The sequence below is a fragment of the Ranitomeya variabilis genome, chromosome 8 (assembly GCF_051348905.1).
Source record: "Ranitomeya variabilis isolate aRanVar5 chromosome 8, aRanVar5.hap1, whole genome shotgun sequence".
NCBI classification, from domain to species: Eukaryota; Metazoa; Chordata; class Amphibia; order Anura; family Dendrobatidae; genus Ranitomeya; species Ranitomeya variabilis.
In genome coordinates, this window is record NC_135239.1 from 202,118,259 (window position 1) to 202,145,293 (window position 27,035).

Here is a 27,035-nt window from a genome sequence, read left to right on the forward strand (position 1 = left end):
TTTTTTTATTATTATTTAGAAAGATTTTTAAACTGGAAGGTTAATTTTTCCTGAGGGTTTTTTTGTTTTTGTTTTTTGTTTTTTTTTAACCTATGAAAAAAAAATCAAACGTCTCTCTCCATCGTTGAAATTAATTTCTGCTAGACTTTAATTCTGTAATTATTTTTTTTTATTATATTGAAGACTTGATAGGAATGTCATTTCCTCTCCACACTAATTCCTACGGCAGTGAATGTACAAGCGCGGAGCTTCTCCAAACGTACGTTTTTTGACTTTTTAACCAAAATGCAAGTGCACCTGACTCTTCCCGTTCATGGGGGGCATGAAGGGCGTAAGTGCGGCCTGTGGGCTCATCCGAAGAGGGCACTGTCAGGGCGTGGAGCGAGAGCCTCTGCTGTTTTTACATCGTGGGTTCACTTTTAAGTATGAATTTTAGCACTTTGAGGACCTCTAGTGTTGAGCCATTCTAGGAATATTTTGGCTTCACTTCCCATGCACTGATCTGTATCTGGCCCCATGTGTACAGAGCCTGTGTAATGGTCCCATGGGTGCGGAGCCGTATTACTGCTCTGTAAAGCGGTACCGCTCTAATATGGCAGAACTTAGACTCCATTCACATCCAGTGCTGCCTGAACCCCCTCCCCGAGACTATTTGGTTATGTTCACATGTGGCAGATTTGTCATAAAAATCCTATTTACATGTAGAAAACCAATTCAGAAATGTGACACTTTTAAGAGTTGGGTAAAAAGATTTGTAAGTTCAAGTGATGAGCGAGCGTGCTCAGATAAGTGTTATCTAAGCATGCTCGGGTGCTTACCGAGTGTCCTCAGCATGCTCAAAAAATGAGTCCCTGCGGCTGCATGTCTACCAAACGGGCAATCAATGCATGTGTTATGGCTGTCGAACAGTCGCGGGGACTCAAACATGTTTGAGCATGCCGAAGACACTTGGTTAGCACCCAAGCATGCTCAGATAACACCTTACCCCAGCACGTTCGCTCATCATTAGTAAGTACCCAAGTATGCAGAACCCTGAAAATCTACCTGTCGGCAGCTTCCCCGGCCCCGGTACGAGTCACGCCGATCAGAAGAGGCGCCGGGGGATGGTTTGCAGGGTTCATGTCCAAGTTCTTGCAAATATTTTACTCAATTCCTATAATATTCCCTAATAAGCTCTTACCCCATAATGAATCCTTGCCTGTTCCTTGGCCTTTAACCAGCAGGGGGCGTCTTATCAGGATATTGGCTCAATTTTGGATGTAAAAGGGGCATAACACACACTTATATTGGAAGGTGATGGGTTAAACAGAACCTACTTTTTACCCTCGGTAACGTATACGGCCACCTCTGCGCTGTGGACTGTAATGGCGCCAATCTCTACTTTTGGGAAGTAGAGTTTTTGTTTTTTAACATTCCAAAAAAAAAGAAGACTGGATCTGCCTTTATATTCTTTTGTTTTTTGTTTTTTTACATAATTTTTTTATTTATGATGACACACGCCTGTCTCTGTAGCGTAGATACTGGCAAACTTGATTTCCGGGATAAGAAAACACTCTTAAGGGTACGTTTCAGACGTCTGTGTATTTGAATGCAGCGAGAAGTTAAAAAAAAATTTTTATATATTTTTTAATGGACTGAACGTCTGATAATTTTTTTTTCGAGATCCTAACGATTTATAGAACTTTTTTTTTTTTTAATTTTTTTTTCTCTAAATTTCGCTTTTTTCGACAGCCGGCGATAAAGAAGAACTTGTATCGTTCAGCTTTAAAGCACAACTTCTGCTCCCAGTCCTGTCAGCGTCACGATTCCCGGCTGCTGAATTTCTATTTTTTTTATTTATTTTTTTTCCAGACCTAATTTAGCTTTTTTGATATATAGAAATTTTTTTAAACTTCAGTAGATTTTTTTTTTTTTTTTTTTTTGTAGGATGTGACGAGTGTTCACTGCCTTTTGTGGAACGTTATCCAATTGTATAATTTCTGTGTGTAAAAACCTGAATGCTTTGGGCTTTCAATACAGTATTCATATGAAGCAATAAATATTTATGTTATAAGTGACGGAGTACAATTTTTATCAAATTATATATAAGCTGATTTTTTTATTTTTATTTTTTTATTTCTATTCTGCTTTCTGTGAAGAGCTGGATAAGTTTATCAACCACTTTGGGATTTTTTTTTTTTATTATTATTTTTTACTTTGTATTTTGGGCTTAAAATCACTTTTGCAATTGAGTTTGATTAAAAATGTTGCATCATTCGACTTTTACAGGCTCTTTTGTTTCCTTATATATTTCTGGCTGCTGAAGGAGTTAACTGAGGATCTATTAGTGAGTTCATTCGTTTAATTACTCTTATGTGTCTTTCTCTGATCTCTTCTGATTTTATTAACAAGGACCACATCAAAGTTGAGCTAAATTTTGATGTATCTTTCTCTGATCCCTTCTCGGTTGATTTATAAAAGCCCTGATAGAGTGAGCTCACTGGCAGAGTCTAAGATAACTCCTGCAGACCGCAGCAATCTGAGAATCTGTCGTTGATCTCGTTCTGATGGGGCGTTTGTAACTCTCGTATGAACTTTGATGTGGTCATGAGCCCCAACATTGATGTAGTCTTTGCTCATAAATTAGCCAAGTGTTATAAATGCCCAATGAGAGTGTGCTCACTGACCGATGCTCAGATAACTCATTCTGCAATAGAAAGTGCAACACGGAGGCTGTAGAAGGCGAACGGTGCAAAATTTCTAATGATACCCAATTGCAAAAATGATTTTTAGTCCAAAATACATGCAAATAATAAAAGGTCCTTTAAAGGGGATGTAGATTGCTTGCTCAAGTGTCAGTTTCCATTCACATTTATTTTTCCTGTGGCTGAGAAATTCCCAGACTCCTGACACCTCAAGGCCCCGGCCTATGTGACTGCACAGTGTAAGGTCGTAACGTCTCGCCGCTAAGGATGGTGATCGTAGTCTAGTTGCTACCTACAAACTATAGCAATAGGACGGATGTCGGTGCGACCACTTGCCGATCATTAGTTACGATCTTGTGCCATCCCTGGTATAATAACTGCACACTAGTATATGAGCCGATATAGACGAAGGAATGGCTGGAAGATGTGCTAAGATTTCTTGCTAAACACTGCCACCTCGTGGCCAAAGTGGGGTACAAGCTACACCGAGAACATCAGGTCATCTCCAAAGAACATCTGCAGTCTGTGACTCTCCTGAGGTTGCTTGCATGCTGGGAGCTGTAGTTTTTCAATAGTTGGAAAAGTTGCAATACTGTCCCAGAGGGTTTTTAAAGAGGTTTTCTAGGCTTAGGCAAGATCAGTAAAAGAAAAAAAAAAATTGGAGCAGTATTATCAATATTAGATCTCACTCTGTGAGAATTGCCAATGTTTTAATGATCTCTATCTGATTCAGTTAATGCTATGGATTTGATTACAAGAACAGTAAAATGGACAACAAGGAAACAAACAACTTTTTCCAAGTTTTCTAGTGCTGCATCTTAGCTTGGCCCCACTAGGGGGAGCTCTGGGTTTGGAAATGTCTTTCTTGCCCAGGGTCTGGTGGCTGTGTGCTCATGGTGCCATCACTGCGCTGACACATAATGTAATGTTTGACTAACATGTTACCAAGATACATTACATTATAGGAAAGATATATAACACATCTGGATGCTAAAGAGAAATATTAGAGTTGCAGCAATTGATGCTGTGGCTGCTACGGCCGCCGGACCTCCCAACAACCATAGACAATGAGTCCTTAATAGTCACAGATTGGGGTCTCAGCAGTGAACTGCAGACGGGACGGTGACCGTGCACTCGGCAGGACTCAAACCAAACGTTTCTCCCATTTGTTGAAGAGGATCTGTCTGTCTGAGAAATTAGTTCTCATAACAGTTCTGGACTATTTCTTCACCTTCCTCTGTTAGTCCTGGAAATCATTTTGTGGTGGGTCCTTGTCCTATCAGTGCTGGACTGTGGAGGAATAACAGCGGAACGGCACAAGACCTTCATCTAGTCTTATTTCTATCTGTTCACAAGAGGATTCCATGGAGACTAAATTACCAATAAACTTAGTGTATCTATTCATCCATCCAAGTACTATATATCTGCACTGTTCATCCATCCATATCTATATTATGTTACCCACCTTTCCTGGGCTCTTCTCCCTACACCCGATCCGCTAAACGTTCTTGTTTAGAAATACAACATGTCGGCGTGCTCCCATGTGTTGCATTTCTTGGACCTATGTATGGCCTTCCAAGATACACACCTATGTCTTGTTATTGAGTCTCTTAGTTTGTTGGTGCACCATGACCTGCCTGCGTGTTCCAGTACCTCTGCTAGCTGTCTCCGGTCTCCAGGATGTCTTCAGCCTGTCTGTGACTTCCAGTGCCTCTGCTGCCCATCTGCAGTCTCCAGGACGTCTCCTGTCCGCCTGCAGCTTCCAGTACCTCTTCAACCTGTCTCTCGCGTGCTTCATCTGCCTGATGCACCGACACCTGAGGCCCATATGTCTACTGGATATTGGGCTTCTAGGATCCACCTCACCACGTGAGCCTAATACTATCTATTATCTATCTATATATTTATCCATCTATTATCTATATCCTTACAAAAATCTGTCTTCGGTCACTGGCTACACATGTTCTTGTGCCCCGCAGTCCATAAGAGTCCTTCATGCTTGTGCCCCTATTACTATGCCGTTGCCTATACGGTGGTGTACCGTCTACATGTGGCTTTTATATACAGTGTGTCTGTGATTATTGTCCCTCTTACATTCAATCAGTGATGTTATTCTACAATTTTAATGGATCACATTATTTATAACTACAATCCGGATTTCTTACAGACTTTGAAACTTTCCAAATGAAGCATTTGCAGAACGCAGATGCAGCGTTGGGCCCCAGCAGGGCCCCGGAGGATTCCACAAATGCCTCGTACCATTCCTATAGCAACATCTGCGAAAAATGTCAGCCTGGAATCTGACAAGCCTCCGATCAGCTGAATGTGGAGGTAGAAAAGAGGCCGTTCACTGGAGTCATAGGGGTCCGGACTGTTCTGCTGGAGGGTCTGCTGCACCCACTGGTTACAGAACAGGACTGCCTGGAACACTTATGTGTTAAGTGCATTTTTTGGTTACAGAAATGCACCACAAAGTGCAGCAATACAATGGCAGCATTGGCAGACCAGCGAGCGGCTCCACCGGCAGATGTTCATTGCTCTGTATGGTGAAAGTCTGCACCCAAGGCCGTGTGCAAAGAGAGATCCTCAGCGCAATTACTGAAAATAATCTCTATATAAAGACCAGCACCGATATTACCGCCATATGGTGACCATATAGTAGTAGATAGCAGTGCTGCAGAACATATAAGAGATCACAGCACAGTTATTGATGGTGACTTACCGCTGACGTTCTTTCTGGTGGAATCGTTCACTTTTCCATCTGGCCCAGACCGACATGACAACTTCATCCACCCAGGACTGTCTGCAGAGAATACAACAAAGACACATTTCACTTCTCATATTCCAGCCCCATCAACATCTATTCCCAACCTACACAAACTCCCCATCCTGCTGATACCCCAATACAGAGCCGCTGCTGCCATATGTGTCCCTATTACTGCCCCTGATACCCCAATACTGAGCTGCTGCTGCCATATGTGTCCCTATTACTGCCCCTGATACCCCAATACAGAGCCGCTGCTGCCATATGTGTCCTTATTACTGCACCTGATACCCCAATACTGAGCCACTGCTGCCGTATGTGACCCTATTACTGCCCCTGATGCCCCAATACTGAGCCGCTGCTGCCGTATGTGTCCCGATTACTGCCCCTGATACCCCAATACTGAGCCACTGCTGCCGTATGTGTCCCGATTACTGCCCCTGATACCCCAATACTGAGCCACTGCTGCCGTATGTGTCCCGATTACTGCCCCTGATACCCCAATACTGAGCCACTGCTGCCGTATGTGACCCTATTACTGCCCCTGATGCCCCAATACTGAGCCGCTGCTGCCGTATGTGTCCCGATTACTGCCCCTGATACCCCAATACTGAGCCACTGCTGCCGTATGTGTCCCGATTACTGCCCCTGATGCCCCAATACTGAGCCTCTGCTGCCGTATGTGTCCCTATTACTGCCCCTGATACCCCAATACTGAGCCACTGCTGCCGTATGTGTCCCTATTACTGCCCCTGATACCCCAATACTGAGCCGCTGCTGCCGTATGTGTCCCTATTACTGCCCCTGATACCCCAATACAGAGCCGCTGCTGCCGTATGTGTCCCTATTACTGCCCCTGATACCCCAATACTGAGCCGCTGCTGCCGTATGTGTCCCTATTACTGCACCTGATACCCCAATACTGAGCCGCTGCTGCCATATGTGTCCCTATTACTGCACCTGATACCCCAATACTGAGCCGCTGCTGCCGTATGTGTCCCTATTACTGCACCTGATAACCCAATACTGAGCCGCTGCTGCCGTATGTGTCCCTATTACTGCACCTGATACCCCGATACTGAGCCGCTGCTGCCATATGTGTCCCTATTACAGCACCTGATACCCCAATACTGAGCCACTGCTGCCGTATGTGTCCCTATTACTGCCCCTGATGCCCCAATACTGAGCCGCTGCTGCCGTATGTGTCCCTATTACTGCCCCTGATGCCCCAATACTGAGCCGCTGCTGCCATATGCGTCCCTATTACTGCCCCTGATACCCCAATACAGAGCCGCTGCTGCCATATGTGTCCCTATTACTGCCCCTGATACCCCAATACAGAGCCGCTGCTGCCGTATGTGTCCCTATTACTGCACCTGATACCCCAATACTGAGCCGCTGCTGCCATATGTGTCCCTATTACTGCACCTGATACCCCAATACTGAGCCGCTGCTGCCGTATGTGTCCCTATTACTGCACCTGATAACCCAATACTGAGCCGCTGCTGCCGTATGTGTCCCTATTACTGCACCTGATACCCCGATACTGAGCCGCTGCTGCCATATGTGTCCCTATTACAGCACCTGATACCCCAATACTGAGCCACTGCTGCCGTATGTGTCCCTATTACTGCCCCTGATGCCCCAATACTGAGCCGCTGCTGCCGTATGTGTCCCTATTACTGCCCCTGATGCCCCAATACTGAGCCACTGCTGCCGTATGTGTCCCTATTACTGCCCCTGATACCCCAATACAGAGCCGCTGCTGCCATATGTGTCCCTATTACTGCCCCTGATACCCCAATACAGAGCCGCTGCTGCCGTATGTGTCCCTATTACTGCACCTGATACCCCAATACAGAGCCGCTGCTGCCGTATGTGTCCCTATTACTGCCCCTGATGCCCCAATACTGAGCCGCTGCTGCCGTATGTGTCCCTATTACTGCCCCTGATGCCCCAATACTGAGCCGCTGCTGCCATATGCGTCCCTATTACTGCCCCTGATACCCCAATACAGAGCCGCTGCTGCCGTATGTGTCCCTATTACTGCCCCTGATACCCCAATACTGAGCCGCTGCTGTCGTATGTGTCCCTATTACTGCACCTGATACCCCAATACTGAGCCACTGCTGCCGTATGTGTCCCTATTACTGCCCCTGATACCCCAATACTGAGCCGCTGCTGCCGTATGTGTCCCTATTACTGCCCCTGATACCCCAATACAGAGCCGCTGCTGCCATATGCGTCCCTATTACTGCACCTGATACCCCAATACAGAGCCGCTGCTGCCGTATGTGTCCCTATTACTGCCCCTGATACCCCAATACTGAGCCGCTGCTGTCGTATGTGTCCCTATTACTGCACCTGATACCCCAATACTGAGCCACTGCTGCCGTATGTGTCCCTATTACTGCCCCTGATACCCCAATACTAAGCCGCTGCTGCCGTATGTGTCCCTATTACTGCCCCTGATGCCCCAATACTGAGCCGCTGCTGCCATATGTGTCCCTATTACTGCACCTGATACCCCAATACTGAGCCGCTGCTGCCGTATGTGTCCCTATTACTGCACCTGATACCCCAATACTGAGCCACTGCTGCCGTATGTGTCCCTATTACTGCCCCTGATACCCCAATACTGAGCCGCTGCTGCCGTATGTGTCCCTATTACTGCCCCTGATGCCCCAATACTGAGCCTCTGCTGCCGTATGTGTCCCTATTACTGCCCCTGATACCCCAATACTGAGCCACTGCTGCCGTATGTGTCCCTATTACTGCCCCTGATACCCCAATACTGAGCCGCTGCTGCCGTATGTGTCCCTATTACTGCCCCTGATACCCCAATACAGAGCCGCTGCTGCCGTATGTGTCCCTATTACTGCCCCTGATGCCCCAATACTGAGCCGCTGCTGCCATATGTGTCCCTATTACTGCACCTGATACCCCAATACTGAGCCGCTGCTGCCGTATGTGTCCCTATTACTGCCCCTGATACCCCAATACAGAGCCGCTGCTGCCGTATGTGTCCCTATTACTGCCCCTGATGCCCCAATACTGAGCCGCTGCTGCCATATGTGTCCCTATTACTGCACCTGATACCCCAATACTGAGCCGCTGCTGCCGTATGTGTCCCTATTACTGCACCTGATAACCCAATACTGAGCCGCTGCTGCCATATGTGTCCCTATTACTGCCCCTGATACCCCAATACAGAGCCGCTGCTGCCGTATGTGTCCCTATTACTGCACCTGATACCCCAATACAGAGCCGCTGCTGCCGTATGTGTCCCTATTACTGCACCTGATAACCCAATACTGAGCCGCTGCTGCCATATGTGTCCCTATTACTGCCCCTGATGCCCCAATACTGAGCCGCTGCTGCCGTATGTGTCCCTATTACTGCACCTGATACCCCAATACAGAGCCGCTGCTGCCATATGCGTCCCTATTACTGCCCCTGATACCCCAATACAGAGCCGCTGCTGCTGTATGTGTCCCTATTACTGCACCTGATACCCCAACACTGAGCCGCTGCTGCCGTATGTGTCCCTATTACTGCACCTGATACCCCAATACTGAGCCGCTGCTGCCGTATGTGTCCCTATTACTGCCCCTGATACCCCAATACTGAGCCGCTGCTGCAGTATGTGTCCCTATTACTGCACTTGATACCCCAATACTGAGTCGCTGCTGCCGTATGTGTCCCTATTACTGCCCCTGATGCCCCAATACTGAGCCCCTGCTGCTGTATGTGTCCCTATTACTGCCCCTGATGCCCCAATACTGAGCCACTGCTGCCGTATGTGTCCCTATTACTGCCCCTGATGCCCCAATACTGAGCCGCTGCTGCCGTATGTGTCCCTATTACTGCCCCTGATGCCCCAATACTGAGCCACTGCTGCCGTATGTGACCCTATTACTGCACCTGATACCCCAATACTGAGCCGCTGCTGCCGTATGTGTCCCTATTACTGCCCCTGATACCCCAATACTGAGCCGCTGCTGTCGTATATGTCCCTATTACTGCCCCTGATGCCCCAATACTGAGCCGCTGCTGCCGTATGTGTCCCTATTACTGCACCTGATACCCCGATACTGAGCTGCTGCTGCTGTATGTGTCCCTATTACTGCACCTGATACCCCAATACTGAGCCGCTGCTGCCATATGTGTCCCTATTACTGCACCTGATACCCCAATACTGAGCCGCTGCTGCCGTATGTGTCCCTATTACTGCCCCTGATGCCCCAATACTGAGCCGCTGCTGCCGTATGTGTCCCTATTACTGCCCCTGATACCCCAATACTGAGCCGCTGCTGCCGTATGTGTCCCTATTACTGCCCCTGATGCCCCAATACTGAGCCGCTGCTGCCGTATGTGTCCCTATTACTGCACCTGATACCCCAATACTGAGCCTCTGCTGCCGTATGTATCCCTATTACTGCATCTGATACCCCAATACTGAGCCGCTGCTGCCATGTATCCCTATTACTGCTCCTGATACCCCAATACCGAGCCGCTTTATGTGTCCCTATTACTGCACCAGCTGTGTGGTATAAAGTGGCGCTCCACTTACTGCGCCACATAGTAATACCACCACTGTGCCCCTTACAAAGTAATAATGCCTCCTTTGTGCTCTCTAGATGGTAAAATTGCCTCTTAGAAAATGTTAATGCCCTGTGCTAGTGCCCTCCACATTTTCTCCCTAGAAAAGTAATAAAACCACTTTTGCAACTTTGATGGTTATAGTACCCTGAGTGTCCCTATAACAATAATGCTTCTGAAGTGCCCACATTTAATAATTTCCTCTGAGTTCCCCTATGTACAGGTCCATTATAGTCAGTATAATGTCCCCACAGCTCCCTTATACACAGTATGATGATCCCACAGCTCCCTTATACTCAGTATGATGATCCCACAGCTTCACTATACACAGTGCTATGGTCCCACAGCTCCCCTATACACAGTATGATGATCCCACAGCTCCCTTATGCACAGTATTATGGGCCCACAGCTCCCCTATACACAGTATGATGATCCCACAGCTCCCTTATACACAGTATTATGGGCCCCCAGCTCCACTATGCACAGTGTTATGGTTACACAGCTCCCCTATGCACAGTATGATGATCCTACAGCTGCCCTATACACAACATTATGGGCACACAGCTCAGCTATACACAGTATAATGCCCCCACAGCTCCCCTCTACACAATATGATGTGTTTACAGCTCCCCTATACACAGTATGATGATCCCACAGCTCACCTATACACAGTATTATGGGCCCCCAGCTCCACTATACATAGTATGATGATCCCACAGCTCCACTATACACAGTATAATGGGCCATCACCTCCACTGTACACAGTGTTATGGTCCCACAGCTCCCCTATACACCATATGAAAATTCCACAGCACCCCTATACAAAGTATGATGATCTTACAGTTCCGTTGTACACAGTATGATGATCACACAGCTCACCTATACACAGTATGATGATCACACAGCTCCCCTATACACAGTATTATGGGTCCCCAGCTCCACTATGCACAGTGTTATGGTCCCACTGCTCCCCTATACACAATATGATGAACCCACAGCTCCTCTATACACAGTATTATGGGCCTCCAGCTCCACTGTACTCAGTTAATGCCCCCCCCCCCAACTCCCCTACACAGTATGATGGGCCTACAGCTCTGCTATACACAGTATGATGATCCCACAGCTCCCATATACACAGTATGATGATCCCACAGCTCCCCTATACAAAGTATGATGATCTTACAGTTCCGCTGTACACAGTTTGATGATCCCACAGCTCCCCATACACAGTATGATGATCGTACAGCTCCCCTATACAGAGTATTGTGGGCCCACAGCTTCCATATACACAGTATAATGCCCCCAGAGCTCCCCTATGCCCAGTATAATGGGCATGCAGCTCACCTATACATAGTATAATGTCCCTATAGCTCCATTGTACACAATATGATGTCCCACAGAGTTCCCCTATACATAGAATGATGTCCTAACTGCTCCCCCAAAACACAGTATAATGACCCCAAAAGAAGCCCCCACACTGTGTACATCAAGTGTATGGCACCATGTCTGTATAACAAATAGGGGGGTCCAATGTGCGACACTTATAAGCTATACTATGGATAGTTGATGATAAGTGTCAATCTTGGACCAATCCTGGGGGGGGCCAGATCATTCTCAATACAACGAGCTTCCACCATGTGCCACGTTCAATAACAAGCACTGATATAATGGTAACGCTTCCTAATTTGTGCCCATTCCCAGCAGGGTACCCGGCCCACGGCTGCCCCGAGGGCCGAGAACAATCCACAGCATACTGTAAAGTGCCGTTATAGGGGATGCGAGGGGTTAATCCAGTTTTGTAGTCTCATATCTGTTCTTAATGACGATTAGTCCTGTAATCCTGCAAATTCAGCAACTTATTTACACTACGTCCGTAGCCGGGATTTCAACCATCGAGCCATCATGTCAAATTGGACTGTGCCGCTTCATGGTTTTTATAGTGGATATGCTGCCTTAATGAGGAGGAGAGATCCATAAGGTTGTTACAGGGTATGTATACTTTTGCAGCCATTTTTTATTGTGCCACTGTAAGCAAAATAAAAATTGAAGCCACTTTGCAAACCATTGTTGTTAAAAATACCCTACCGTTTTGTGTATGCAGCTCTTTTGTAAAACAATGTACTAGAATTTATAGTTTATATGCTGCCTTAATGAGGAGCAATCCATAAAGTTGCTATAGGGTATGTATACCTTTGTGGTCATTTTTTTTATTGTAAAAAATAAAGCCACTTTGCAAATATTAAAAATTCCTTACAATTTCTTGTACGCAGCTCTTATGCAGATCTATGTAACAAGGCAGAGTGTTTGGGGTTTTTTTTGCACTCCCTTGCCATGCCTTTACATATATATAAAGGGGGTCAGAGAATGTGGGGTAACTCAGGACTGCAGGATCAGGATGTAGATACGGGTTTGTTTGTAGTCTGTAACCATGGAGAAGGTGTCTTTAAATTAAGAAAATTATGTCTTTTGCAAAGATTTTTTGATGTTTTATTAATGCAACTTTGCAAAAAGATTTAGTTTAAAAATTCAATTTTTTTTGCAGATCTATGTCTGAAAAAATGGATTTCTTTATTCGGTCCACTATTTCAGACAACCTTCAGCATCAGGCTGTGACTGCTAATGATCAGTCTGCATAGGAGCTGTATACACAAAACGGTAGGGGATTTTCAGTGAATACTATTTGTAACATTACTTCACTTTATATTTTGGTTGTAGAAATGCAATAAAAAGTCTACAGGCCTTATAACTACTATTTTTCAAGATTAATATTGAATTTATGATATTTTCCCCCACTCCTTGGGTATTTTTTTGGGGGGGGTTGTAATGAAATTAAAAAAACAAATGGTCAGCCATTACTAAATCTGAAAACATTATGCAACAATCCCTTTTTATTACCATAAAACATATTTGCTTGCGGCACCAAGGCAAGCAATATGATGATGTTTGGTGCCTGTGACTGGATGCTGCACGCTGCTGGTTTATGGAGACGCTCAGGACGGGGTGAGCGGCTTAAATGGCAATGAAAGGAAATTGAATTTAAGAAAATGTTTCAGGAAACACTTTAAGAGTGAAGAGATGCTCAGAAAGAACAGCGGAGGGGAAAGGAATGATCAAAACCAGAGCAATCAGACGTTTTCTTATCAAGGAGATTCTTTTCTTCAGTCTTTAATAGAAAATTAAAGACGAGGCATCATGGGAAATAATGAGCCTCTTTCCTTCCTAGGGCATCTCTCTGTCTTTCTAAATATATCTATACAATTCATGTCTATTGTTTCTCTTCCTTTCTTCTTTTCCTTTCTTCTTCCTTTCCGTTCTCCCTTTTCTTTCTTCTTTGTTCCATTACTTTCTTCCTTTCCTTACTTCCTTTATTCTTTCTTACTTTGCGTTCTTCCTTTCTTCCTCCTTTGTTCTTTCTTCTTACTTTCTTCTTTCTTCATCCTTTCTCCTTTCTTGTTCCTTTCTTACTTTTCTTTTCTTCTTTCTTCCTTTCCTCCTTTCCCTTCTTCTTTCTTCCTTACTTTCCTTTCTTTCTTTCCTTTCTTCCTTTTCTTTCTTCTTTCTTCATTTTCTCCTTTCCTTTCTTCTTTCTTCCTTTATTTTCTTCCATTCTTCTTCCTTTCCTTTCTTCATTCTTCCTGTCTTCTTTCTTTCTTCCTTTCTTCTTTCTTGTTCCTTTCCTTTCTTCTTCCTTTCTTCTTTCTTCCTTCTTTCTTCCTTTCTTTTCTTTCTTCCTTACTCTTCTATTATTCCTTTCCTCCTTTCCTTTCTTTTTTCTTCCTTTCTTTCCTTTCTTCCTTTCCTTTCTTCTTTCTTCATTTACTTTCTTCCTTTCTTCTTCCTTTCCCTTCCTTTCTTTTTTCTTCTTCATGTCTTCTTTCTTCCTCTACTTTCTTGTTCCTTTCCTTTCTTCCTTCCTTTCTTCTTCCTTTCCTTTCTTCCTTTCTTTTTACTTTCTTCCTTTCTTCTTTCTTTCTTTCCTTTCTTCTTCATGTCTTGTTTATTCCTTTCTTTTCTTCTTTCTTGTTACTTTCCTTTCTTCTTCCTTTCCTTTCTTCCTTTGTTCTTTCTTCATTTCTTCTTCCTTTCTTTTATCTTTCTTCCTTTACTTTTTTCTTTCTTGTTTCTTTCTTTTCTTTTCCGTTCTTACTCCTTTCCTTTCTTCTTCCTCCTTTCCTTTCTTCTTTTCTTTTCTTCCCTTCCTCTCTGTTCTTCTTCTCCTTTTTTCTTCCTTCCTTTCCTTCTTCCTTTTTCCTTTTCTTCTCACCTTCCTTTCTTGTCTCTTCCTCCTGTTCACCTATCTATGTGAACAAGTCCTAACGAATGTAAAGGGGTACTCACTAAAAAGCCTTATAGTACTTTTATTTAGTGCCATTTGTCTGGAAGCCAACAGGAGAGCAGAATTTTCCTTTAAAAATATAATATCTACGGAGCAATATCGAACAGTCCTCAGATTTCCCACTGATGCTGTACTAAAGGACTTGTACACAGTGTTGGATTGGATTAACAAGGGCCCACCAGTAACATTGACTCCAGGGGCCACTGTTCAGCTACATGAAAATATTGTATTACTCTCAAATTGTCTCTTCAGAGAGGAAGAGGATTAAAACTCAAATGTCTCAATGCTTCTAAATACTATCGCTCATACCGAGGTTCCACTCCTACACAGGAGTGTTGTGAATTCGGTTTGTGGGCTCCCCCGGTGGTCTGTTATGGTAGTGTCTCTTATGTGCCTTCCTCCATCTCTGATTACCTGTCGCCACCCTCTTGGGGAGTTTCCTATTTAAGGCTGCTTGGCTGTTAGTCACATGCCGGCCAACAATGTGCTAGTAGCATTCTGTTGCATTCACCTGCCTCAAGTTCCAGTTCAGCTAAGTTGAATTTTGTTTCTTGTTTTGCTATTTTTGTCCAGCTATCTGCAATGTGATTCTTCAGTGCTGGAAGCTCTTGTGGACAGAAAATTACTACTCCAGTGGCATGAGTTGTCACTGGAGTTTAAAGTATTTTCTGGATGGTGTTTTTGAATAGTGATTTTTAGGTCGACCGTGAAGTAACACTTTCCTGTCCTTCTGCTATCTAGTAAGCGGACCTCACTGTGCTAAATCTGCTGTTCATCCTACGTATGTCATTTCCTCTGAACTCACCGTCAATATCTGTGGGGGTCTACTATCATCTTTTGGGGTTCCTCACTGGAGGTAAGGCAGGCCTGTATATTCCTCTTATAGGGGTAGTTAGATCTCCGGCTGGCGCGTGGTGTCTAGGGCATCGTAGGTACATCCCCCGGCTACTGTAAGTGTTGGGTCAGGTTCAGGTCACGGTCGACCTTAGTTTCCATCACCCGAGAGCTAGTCCGTTTTGTATTCTTTTTCCCATGGTAATTGGGGTAACCATAACAGTTTGGCCGGCCTATAAAAAATCTATGTGTTAAAATATGCACTAAAGTAGGAAGGAGAAGAAAAGGTTTTTTTTTTTTTTTTCTGTGTTTGAAAGTGCACCTTAGTTTGATCATTTGTATTCCTTGCTTAAACTGCAGTCTTCAGACTTTTTTTTCTCTCCTCTCCTCTTAACCTCTGAATGCTTGGGTTACACCCATTTGAAACATGGATCCACAGAGTTTAGTTGCAGGTTTGAATAACCTTGCGACAAAAGTACAGAACCTACAAGAGTTTGTTATACGTGCTCCAATGTCTGAACCTAAGATTCCTCTGCCTGAATACTTTACCGGAGACAGATCCCGGTTTTTGAGTTTCAGAGAAAATTGCAAATTGTTTTTGTCTCTGAGATCTCACTCTGCTGGTGATCAGACTCAACAAGTTAAAATTGTTATCTCTCTACTGCGCGGCGACCCACAAAGTTGGGCATTTGCATTATCGCCAGGGGATCCTGCGTTGTTAAATGTAGATGCGTTTTTTCAGGCTTTGGGGTTGCTTTATGAAGAACCTAATTTGGAGATTTTGGCTGAGAAAGCCTTGATAGCTCTTTCCCAAGGGCAAGATGAAGCTGAGATATACTGCCAGAAATTCCGTAAATGGTCGGTGCTTACTAAATGGAATGAGTGCGCTTTAGCAGCTAATTTCAGAGAAGGTCTCTCTGATGCCGTGAAGGATGTCATGGTGGGGTTCCCTGTGCCTACAGGTCTGAATGATGCCATGAAATTGGCTATCCAGATTGATCGGCGTTTGCGGGAGCGCAAATCTGTGCACCATATGGCGGGGTCTTCTGAGGAAGAATCTGTGCACCATATGGCGGTATCTTCTGAGCAAAAACCTGTGCACCATATGGCGGTGTCTTCTGAGCAAAGACCTGTGCACCATTTGGCGGTGACCTCTGAAAAGGCATTAGAGCATATGCAATGCGATCGTGTTTTGTCTAGAGGCGAACGTCAAAATTACAGGCGCAAAAATGGATTGTGCTTCTACTGTGGAGATCCAGCTCATGTTATATCAGCATGCTCTAAACGTATAAATAAGGTTGATAAAAAGGTTGATAAATCTTTTTCTACAGGTACCTTGCAGTCAAAATTTCTTTTGTCCGTGACATTGATTTGTACCTTATCATCTGTGACTGTGAATGCTTATGTGGATTCTGGCGCCGCTCTGAGTCTCATGGATTGGTCCTTTGCCAAGCGTTGTGGGTTTGATTTGGAGCCGTTGGAAGTTTCTATTCCCCTGAAGGGTATTGATTCTACACCTTTGGCTAGCAATAAACCACAATATTGGACACAAGTGACTATGCGTCTTACCCCAGACCATCAGGAGATTATTCGTTTCCTTGTATTATATAACCTACATGATGTCTTAGTGCTTGGATTACCATGGTTACAGATTCATAATCCCGTCTTGGACTGGAAATCTATGTCTGTGTTGAGCTGGGGATGTCGGGGTATTCATGGGGATGCACCTTTGGTTCCTATTTCTTCATCTACTCCCTCTGAGATCCCAGCATTTCTGTCAGATTTTTATGATGTCTTTCAAGAGCCTAAAGTTGATTCTCTCCCTCCCCACAGAGAGTGTGACTGCGCTATTGAATTGATCCCCGGTAGTAAGTTTCCTAAGGGTCGCTTGTTTAATTTGTCTGTACCTGAACATACTGCTATGCGGGAGTATATCAGAGAATCCTTGGAAAAGGGTCATATTCGCCCCTCGTTGTCTCCACTAGGGGCAGGATTTTTCTTTGTAGGTAAAAAGGATGGTTCATTGAGACCTTGTATCGACTATCGACTTTTGAATAAGATTACAGTTAAATACCAGTACCCGTTACCTTTACTTACTGATCTGTTTGCTCGTATAAAGGGGGCTAAGTGGTTCACTAAGATCGATCTACGTGGTGCGTATAATTTGGTGCGGATTAAGCAGGGGGATGAGTGGAAGACCGCATTTAATACGCCTGAAGGCCATTTTGAGTATTTGGTAATGCCTTTCGGTCTCGCAAATGCCCCTTCCGTTTTTCAGTCCTTTATGCACGATATTTTCCGTGAATATCTGGATAAGTTTATGATTGTGTATTTGGATGATATTCTTGTTTTTTCGGAGGACTGGGAATCTCACGTTCAACAGGTCAGGAGAGTTTTTCAGGTTTTGCGAGCTAATTCTCTTTTTGTAAAGGGCTCAAAGTGTAGTTTTGGAGTTCAGAGAATTTCCTTTTTGGGATATATTTTTTCCCCTTCATCTATGGAGATGGACCCTGTCAAGGTTCAGGCTATTTGTGATTGGATGCAACCTACTTCTTTGAAGAGTCTGCAAAAGTTCTTGGGTTTTGCTAATTTCTATCGCCGATTTATAGCGGGTTTTTCTGCCATTGCTAAACCTTTGACTGATTTGACCAAAAAGGGTGCTGATGTTGCTAATTGGTCCTCTGCGGCTGTGGAGGCCTTTCAAGAGCTTAAGCGCCGCTTTTCTTCCGCCCCTGTGTTGCGCCAACCTGATGTGTTACTTCCGTTCCAGGTTGAGGTGGATGCTTCGGAGATCGGAGCAGGTGCAGTTTTGTCGCAGAAAGATCCTGACTGCTCAGTAATGAGACCATGTGCGTTTTTCTCCCGAAAGTTTTCGCCCGCTGAGCGAAATTATGATGTGGGAAATCGGGAACTTCTGGCCATGAAGTGGGCGTTTGAGGAGTGGCGTCATTGGCTTGAGGGTGCTAGACACCAGGTGGTGGTCCTCACTGACCACAAGAATCTAATTTATCTTGAGTCGGCCAGGCGTCTGAATCCTAGACAGGCGCGCTGGTCGTTGTTTTTCTCCCGATTTAACTTTGTGGTGTCATATCTGCCTGGGTCCAAGAATGTGAAGGCGGATGCCCTCTCTAGGAGTTTTGAGCCTGACTCGCCTGGTGATTCCGAACCTACCGGCATCCTGAAGGATGGGGTGATATTGTCAGCTGTCTCCCCAGACCTGCGGCGTTCTTTGCAGGAGTTTCAGGTGGATAGGCCTGATCGCTGTCCGCCTGGTAGACTGTTTGTCCCTGATGATTGGACCAGTAGAGTTATCTCGGAGGTTCATTCTTCCGCGTTGACAGGTCATCCTGGAATTTTTGGCACCAGGGATTTGGTGTCTAGGTCCTTCTGGTGGCCTTCTTTGTCTCGAGATGTGCGCATGTTTGTGCAGTCTTGTGATGTTTGTGCTCGGGCCAAGCCCTGCTGTTCTAGGGCCAGTGGGTTGTTGTTGCCCTTGCCTATTCCTAAGAGGCCTTGGACGCACATTTCTATGGACTTTATTTCTGACCTTCCGGTTTCTCGTAGGATGTCTGTCATCTGGGTGATTTGTGACCGTTTTTCCAAGATGGTTCATTTGGTACCTTTGCCCAAATTGCCCTCCTCCTCTGAGTTGGTTCCTCTATTTTTTCAGAATGTGGTGCGTTTGCATGGTATTCCTGAGAATATAGTGTCTGACAGGGGTACTCAGTTTGTGTCTAGATTTTGGCGGACGTTCTGTGCCAGGATGGGTATCGATTTGTCTTTTTCGTCTGCATTCCATCCTCAGACTAATGGCCAGACTGAGCGTACTAATCAGACCTTGGAGACTTACTTGAGGTGTTTTGTGTCCGCTGATCAGGATGATTGGCTTGACTTTTTGCCATTGGCAGAGTTTGCCCTTAACAATCGGGCTAGTTCTGCCACTTTGGTTTCTCCATTTTTTTGTAATTCAGGGTTTCACCCTCGGTTTTCGTCCGGTCAATTGGAGTCTTCGGATTGTCCTGGAGTGGATGCTGTGGTTGATAGGATGCATCAGATTTGGGGACAGGTTGTGGACAATCTGAAGTTGTCCCAGGAGAAGACTCAACAGTTCACTAATCGTCATCGGCGTATTGGTCCTCGTCTTGGTGTTGGGGACCTGGTGTGGCTGTCTTCTCGATTTGTTCCTATGAAGGTCTCGTCTCCTAAGTTTAAGCCTCGGTTTATCGGCCCTTATAGGATTCTGGAGGTTCTTAATCCTGTGTCCTTTCGTTTGGACCTCCCAGCATCTTTTAATATCCATAATGTTTTCCATCGGTCATTATTGCGGAGGTATGAGGTACCGGTTGTTCCTTCTGCTGATCCACCTGCTCCTGTGTTGGTTGAGGGTGAATTGGAGTATGTGGTGGAAAAGATCTTGGACTCCCGTGTTTCCAGACGGAGACTTCAGTATCTGGTTAAGTGGAAAGGTTATGGCCAGGAGGATAATTCTTGGGTGACAGCATCCGATGTTCATGCTCCCGATTTGGTTCGTGCATTTCATAGTGCTCATCCAGGTCGCCCTGGTGGTTCTGGTGAGGGTTCGGTGCCCCCTCCTTAAGGGGGGGGTACTGTTGTGAATTCGGTTTGTGGGCTCCCCCGGTGGTCTGTTATGGTAGTGTCTCTTATGTGCCTTCCTCCATCTCTGATTACCTGTCGCCACCCTCTTGGGGAGTTTCCTATTTAAGGCTGCTTGGCTGTTAGTCACATGCCGGCCAACAATGTGCTAGTAGCATTCTGTTGCATTCACCTGCCTCAAGTTCCAGTTCAGCTAAGTTGAATTTTGTTTCTTGTTTTGCTATTTTTGTCCAGCTATCTGCAATGTGATTCTTCAGTGCTGGAAGCTCTTGTGGACAGAAAATTACTACTCCAGTGGCATGAGTTGTCACTGGAGTTTAAAGTATTTTCTGGATGGTGTTTTTGAATAGTGATTTTTAGGTCGACCGTGAAGTAACACTTTCCTGTCCTTCTGCTATCTAGTAAGCGGACCTCACTGTGCTAAATCTGCTGTTCATCCTACGTATGTCATTTCCTCTGAACTCACCGTCAATATCTGTGGGGGTCTACTATCATCTTTTGGGGTTCCTCACTGGAGGTAAGGCAGGCCTGTATATTCCTCTTATAGGGGTAGTTAGATCTCCGGCTGGCGCGTGGTGTCTAGGGCATCGTAGGTACATCCCCCGGCTACTGTAAGTGTTGGGTCAGGTTCAGGTCACGGTCGACCTTAGTTTCCATCACCCGAGAGCTAGTCCGTTTTGTATTCTTTTTCCCATGGTAATTGGGGTAACCATAACACAGGAGCCCACCGGAGTCCGAGTCTGCTTGTATATTACTTCTATGTATGTTATCTTAATCATTATTGTTCCATTGTTATTACACTATTGCTACATTATAGTCTTAGCAAACACCCTGTAGTGAAACCTTTCGGACGACTTGTCCATAAATGTATTTACTCCAGATGTCCCTCTGTTCTTGTGCTGCCACCTCAGTCCTCGACCTCCATTACTCCGTCCTTCTTGATTCCGACTCTTGATGGACTGGGGAATATGCTTCGTGTTTGGAGACCTGGGATGTGTCACGTTGTACCTGCCCCGAGAACATCATCTTCTTATTAAAGCTTCCTGACATTTGATGTAGAGGGAAGGTCAGCAGATTGGACGGAAAGATTCACCTTCTTTTCATGGTGGCCTCACAATGACTCAGGATGTGCCGAGGAGATAATGTAATGGTCGATATTGATTTCTTCACAACTATGACATTTCTCGGCCGCCATGTATCCCATCTTCATTATTTTACAACTGACGGACCTCAATCTTGGGTCTTATCAGTCGTACACTGAGATGTTCAATTTGTGGAGTTTTCCAGTCGACACAGAGATGAGATTTACTAGTTTGTAGATTTAGTGGAAAGTAATGAAAAATGTTTTGGGGTCTATAAGAGGCCTAAAAAATATCCATGAGGCATATAGCCAAATATGCAATGACACCCACGTCTACCATGATCATCACCCAATGGAAATGTCATCAGGATGGACAGAGAGATAACATGGAGCCCTTGGCCCCCACAATTACTTCTGCCCTGATTATGGCTTTCTTATCATTCCTTCTATTACCCCTTCATGCCACCTAAAACCCAATGACCCCTAATTTTCTGACCTTCTGGGTCCCATAAGAACCACTATGTTCCTCTGTTATCTGTACCCTAGTAGGTAGGAAGGGATGAAGGATGGGAGTGCTGTGATTGCTGCTGTCCTACAACAATCACAGGGATTGGAGAAAACCCTGATCCTGGCTGTCTACTCTCCTAGACTAGCCCTGGTATTTTGATAGATTAACTCTCAGGTCCATTTACATTAGTTCTTTTTGATCATGCGGTCAAAATCAAGCAAAAAACACATGGTTTTACCACTTTTTTTTTTTAATTTTTTTTTTACTGTGGTTTTGCAAAAATGACTTATGCAAATGCACCTACACAATGCAACAAAAGCACCAAGGCTATCTTATGAGAATGCATATGATTGGAAGGATACGTAAGGGGTATTTTCCATCCTCGTAGATGGCGATTGTCAGATAGTGCTTGTAAAAACACTTTTGTAATTTACTGTATATTAAAATTTGCAGCCGTTGTCAAGATATTAACACTTTTTTCTTTTGTTTACAGCTCGTTGCTTAGGAGACCGACCACCGCTGTTATCCTCCTTGCAAGCTCTGCGCTGAAGTTAGCCGGGATTAGACAATAACAGCGCGCTCCTGCGATCCTGGCCATCTTCAAAATAGCGCCTATAAGCTCAATACAGCAGAACTTGTAACTATTGCGCACAATTTGATGTTTAGTTTACCAGTGGTGGTCGGTCACCAAGGTAATGAACTGTAATCAATAAAAAAAAAGTTAATATCTCAAGAACGGATTAAAATTTTTATAAGCAGTACATTGTAAAATTGCTCTACAAGCACTATCCGAAAGTAGCTATAGATGAAGATGAGAATAACCATTTAAGGGATTAACTAATCTAAACCAAACTAAAGACCCCAAATGTTAAACCTTGGGCTTTTATGCACTTATATTTGCTTAACAGATGGCCTAAAAGGGCAGAATCTGGACAGAGGGGAAGCGGCCATGTACTGGCCTGGGGAACTAGAACACTCGCTAATGGAGGTTGTCATTTTATTAAGTGTATGATGTTAAATCAGTCTGAATTTATTTTGCAGCTGCTTGTGTTTCCTAAGGGCACATGCATGGCCCTTTCACTCAATGCCTGACTAAAAGTGCACAGTGTTGTCAAGTATCATCTGAGACCGTCTTGATATAACATGCCACATCCTTGACACCAGGAAGGTATAGTTGCTAGCAGTTCCAGATTTGCCAGGCTATTTTACATTTACTGAGTGAGCTTAGCATGGCTGCCTTAGTGTTTTTTCACTGATTTTATTTCTATCCTCACACACAGAGCTCACTAGGCCTCTAGGCCTCAATCTGTAAAATGGTCTTGGTTGCTCATAGCAACCTATCAGAGCACAGCTTTCATTTCTGTAACTGCTTTTGAAAAATGAAAGCTGAGCTCTGATTGGTTGCTATGGGCAACCAACACCAGTTTTACAGTTTTAATAGATGAGGCCTAGTAAGCTCTGTGTACAGGATGAAGACTTATGCAAAGCTGCTGCCTCTGCCTGTTTTGGCGATCATGTTGGTGATCATGTTGGTGATCACTTGATCGCCGGGATGCCAGTAGAAGGAAGTTGCTTCCGGGTCTAACTACCGTAAATCCAACTCTCTTCTAATAGAGGCAGTTATTGCTGCTAAATGGCAGATTACCTCTGTCACTAACCATGAAAAGTAAAAATTAAGAAAAAAAAACCCAAACAAGCCATAAAAATAAATACATATAAAATTCCCCTTCCTTATCTCTGATAAAACATGCTTTCTTTGCTGATTGCTATTTTATCTCTTGCCATGACCCAAATACAGGACGGGTATACCGCCATGAGTGTTAAACCACAAGTCCGCTATGGCGTCCATGAACTGGGGGAGGCAGTGGTGAACGGGGACCGTTTTGTGTCAGGACACAGAGTTAAATACAATGGTGGAGTAGGAGTATAATGTGTGGAATGGCATTTTAGGGTCATCATACTGTGTTGTGGAACACTTTGGGGGTATCACACTGAGTTGTGTGCACACTAGGGGCATCATACTGTGTTTGGAAACTTTGTGGGGCATCATATTGTCTTCGGAGAATTGTGGGGGTCAATACTATGTTAGGAGGTTTTATTGGGGTATCATCTTGTATTGGAGGACAATGTGGGGTTATACTATGTTGGGGGCAGTATACTGTGTTTATAGAGCACTGTGGGGACATCAAGCTTTGTTAAAGGGAACTGTGAGGGCATCATACTGTGTTTGGGGCACTGTGGGGGCATCATACTGTGTTTGGGGCACTGTGAGGGCATCATACTGTGTTTGGGGCACTGTGGGGGCATCATACTTTGTTTGTGGCACTGTGGGGCATCATACCGTGCATGCAGGCACTGTGGGGGTATCTTACTATTAAGTCAGGGCATCATACTGGGGGCACTGTGAAGGCTTATTGCATGGGGGACTAACTGGTGACATATCATTGGGGCATTATACTGTAGGGGGGGCATGAAAGAGGTCTTATAGTGGATGGGAAAACGAAGGGGGTGCACTATTTTTGTGTGCGTGCCACAGTACATGTTCCCTCTTTTCCGTCTTTTAAAAATTGTGAGATATATGCTTCTGTGACTGCGCTAATGTGCCGTGACCCTGCCCTGCCCACCGAGTATTTATTTTTATGGGGGCCATTGATTTCTATGTACACCCCTGACAATTACTCTAAATTGGACATGTTAAATATCTTTATGGAAATTAAGTAAAAGATTTTTTTTTACATTAGGGTGGCCAGAAAAATGCCAAACTGTAAAAAAAGATTAAAAATTAAAAAACATTTCTAAAATCAGCAAAAAAAGCTGATAGCACAAAGGATGAGCCAGGAGAGCTCTGTGGACATAAATCATTTAATTTCTGGTTCTAGTTCCTCCCAATTATCCATTGTGTCCCTCCATAGAACTACAGAACTTCATGAGAAGTTTATCATCCCGCAGCATGGCGGTACATTACGATATCTATGAATAAAGATTGCGGCACATTCCCAGCAGGTGACGCCATTGGTGTTGTCTGATTACATTGTGACCGGTTTGATGGATGCCATGATACCACTCGCTCTGTGCATCGTTACCAGAGGTTTATGTTAATTTTATACTGGTTTATTAGTTTTTTTGGGGGCCCCCACCGCAACACACAAGGACCCTGGGGGGCCAGATCATCAAACACAGGTTGCTTCATCTACTGACATGACATTTCCACAGAAGCCAAATAGGGCCTATTACCAGACACGAGGCTGTAGGACAGCTGCGCTCATCCTTACTTACCATACCAGAAAATTAACTGGGGACCAGACATTTGTCTAATAAACTGCCCTTTTCTGCTCTCTGCAGGGTTTTCTTCTGGCTGTGAACATTCGGCTGTGGAAGAGCGATCCCGAAAATCGAGCCAGATATGCCAATAGGAAATTGCAATGTGTTATTAATATTTACTCAATGTAATTGTAGAAAATAAAATTATATAAAATATCTAAAATCAATATATAAAATTATAAAAATACAAATAAATACTTAAAAAAAAAAAAATCTAACCTAACAACGCAGATATTTTCATACAGGGATCAAAGGGATATAAAGCCTTTTTAAAAGCATGTTTTGGGCATTCCCATAAATCCTCTATCTCTGCATACCCTATAAGTAAAGGAACAACTACATTTCCATTTAAACTTCCCCCAAATTGACTTTCTCCGTATCTGTGTTTTTAGAATGTGCAATACTGACTAAAAAAACAATGTAACTTGACTTTTTGAAGTCAAGTAGGTGGAGCTCCTCGGGAGAAGAGTCACAGATGGACTTATCCAAAACTCGACCGTTCTTTCTTTATGTTGTCATCTCTTGCACATGATCCATTTTCCACCACTATCTCCTAGCTCCTGCACCCATTCATCTTGAATTAACCCGTACTAGAAGACAACTACGGTAGATTCCAACAATGCCAAATTCTTGGAAACAATCTAGGCATATTCGGGAACGTTTCAGTCTGAAAAAAGTGGGATTTAAAGTGTTATTCCCAAAATCCAAAGTTCCCTCTGACCCATAAGATAGGGGATAACTTACTGATCACTGGAACCCACAGCGATCTTGAGATTGGATCTGGATCCCGGGAATTGGGTTCTGTATAGACAATGATCAAGCATGAGCACTGCTAATCCATTCCACACGGCCCAGTTGCCAAAATCCAGAGCCCCTTTTTTTGGGATCACTGGGGGTCTTACTAGTCGGACCTACTGTACAGCGATCAGCACTTATTCCCTGTCCCACTTCCGAATTAGGGAATAAACCTTTGAGCAATCCACAGACAAAAGTGGACATTTCTTTTTGGTTTTGGGCATTCCCAATAAATTCTTGGAGTTAGGGCTAAAACTTCCTGATTTACCAACCAAAATATTAAGTGGTGCAGGATATTAGTGCCACTTGAGATGTCAATCATGTAAGATTGGGCAGGTTTAGGGCATGGCCATCCTTGACTCTTCTCCAGAGGCTCCACCTCATTGACTCCAGAAAGACGCACTTGCCAACAGTCCTGCATTTTCCAGGATGCCAGATTTTGGCAAGTATGGAAAGTTAACTTACATATGGCGGACACCTTTCGAAAGCATAAAAGATGAAGTAACAGTGGTGGTGATGGTTTGGGGGCCATCCCCTCCCCCCCCCCCCCCTCCAAATCTGACAGGTTCCCTTTAAAAGAGAACGGCATTATGAACAATGCCGATACTGAACATACAATGATTGAGGAGGCTATACGCAATTTATCACACGACATTAAAAATAAATTATCTAAAGAAAAAAAAAACAATTAAAACCGTGAAAGCAAATTGTTTGTGTCCATTAAAACCTGCTGAGACTGTCAACTGGAAATCGTGACGTTCGATGTGAAAATTAAAACGATTGATTTTATTCTGCCATGGTGGGAATATCACAGATCTAATTTGTGTTTGCATTTACTGGTCTGTATCCCCGGAGGTCACGATGTATATACCCCATATACATCCTCCAGCCGCACAACGGATTGATTTAAAGTGAAAATCCCCAAATAAATATACAGATTAATAACCCAGGAAATATGAGCGTATTCCCCGGACCCGCGCTAAATATCACCGCCACCACTAATCTGCTCCTTATATTTACTTATATGTTGTATCCCAGTACAATATGGCGCAAATTGGCTAATTAATACCTACACGATTGTGGTGGTTAATTTTGGAAATATCTTTTCTTGTCCTTTAAGGCGACGCGGAGAACCAATTTATGTCCTTAATTAAAGAAAGCATGGATGTGTATATTTATACCCCCGGTACTGGGGAATTAGGATATATGAAGGGCAATATCTACCCAAGGCTTGGAGTGATGCCCAGAAGGGCCAGGACCCCAACCACCAGCCCCTGTGCAGCTCTTGGGACCATTGCAAAATCTATAACACGACCATTTGTAATACCGGTGTATTCTTATTTGGCAGAGGGGCCCCCATAGTCACCAGGGCCCTGAATCAACTGCTAGCTCTGCACTTCTTGTAACTACAGCCATATGGATAATCACTTGGACGATATATAGCAATAGACATGTGGCCATGCTGTACTAAGGTCATTGTACAGGAGGAGGAGGAG

General features: G+C 44.4%; 1 long non-coding RNA gene across 1 annotated transcript; it reads left to right on the plus strand.

Moving 5' to 3' along the window:
- The first annotated feature begins 21,928 nt into the window (after positions 1–21,928).
- On the plus strand, positions 21,929–25,235 carry LOC143788540 (uncharacterized). The gene is made up of 3 exons (XR_013218661.1): positions 21,929–22,115; positions 22,465–22,591; positions 24,766–25,235. It is a non-coding gene; the product is annotated as an uncharacterized LOC143788540 (long non-coding RNA).
- Positions 25,236–27,035: the final 1,800 nt, after the last annotated feature.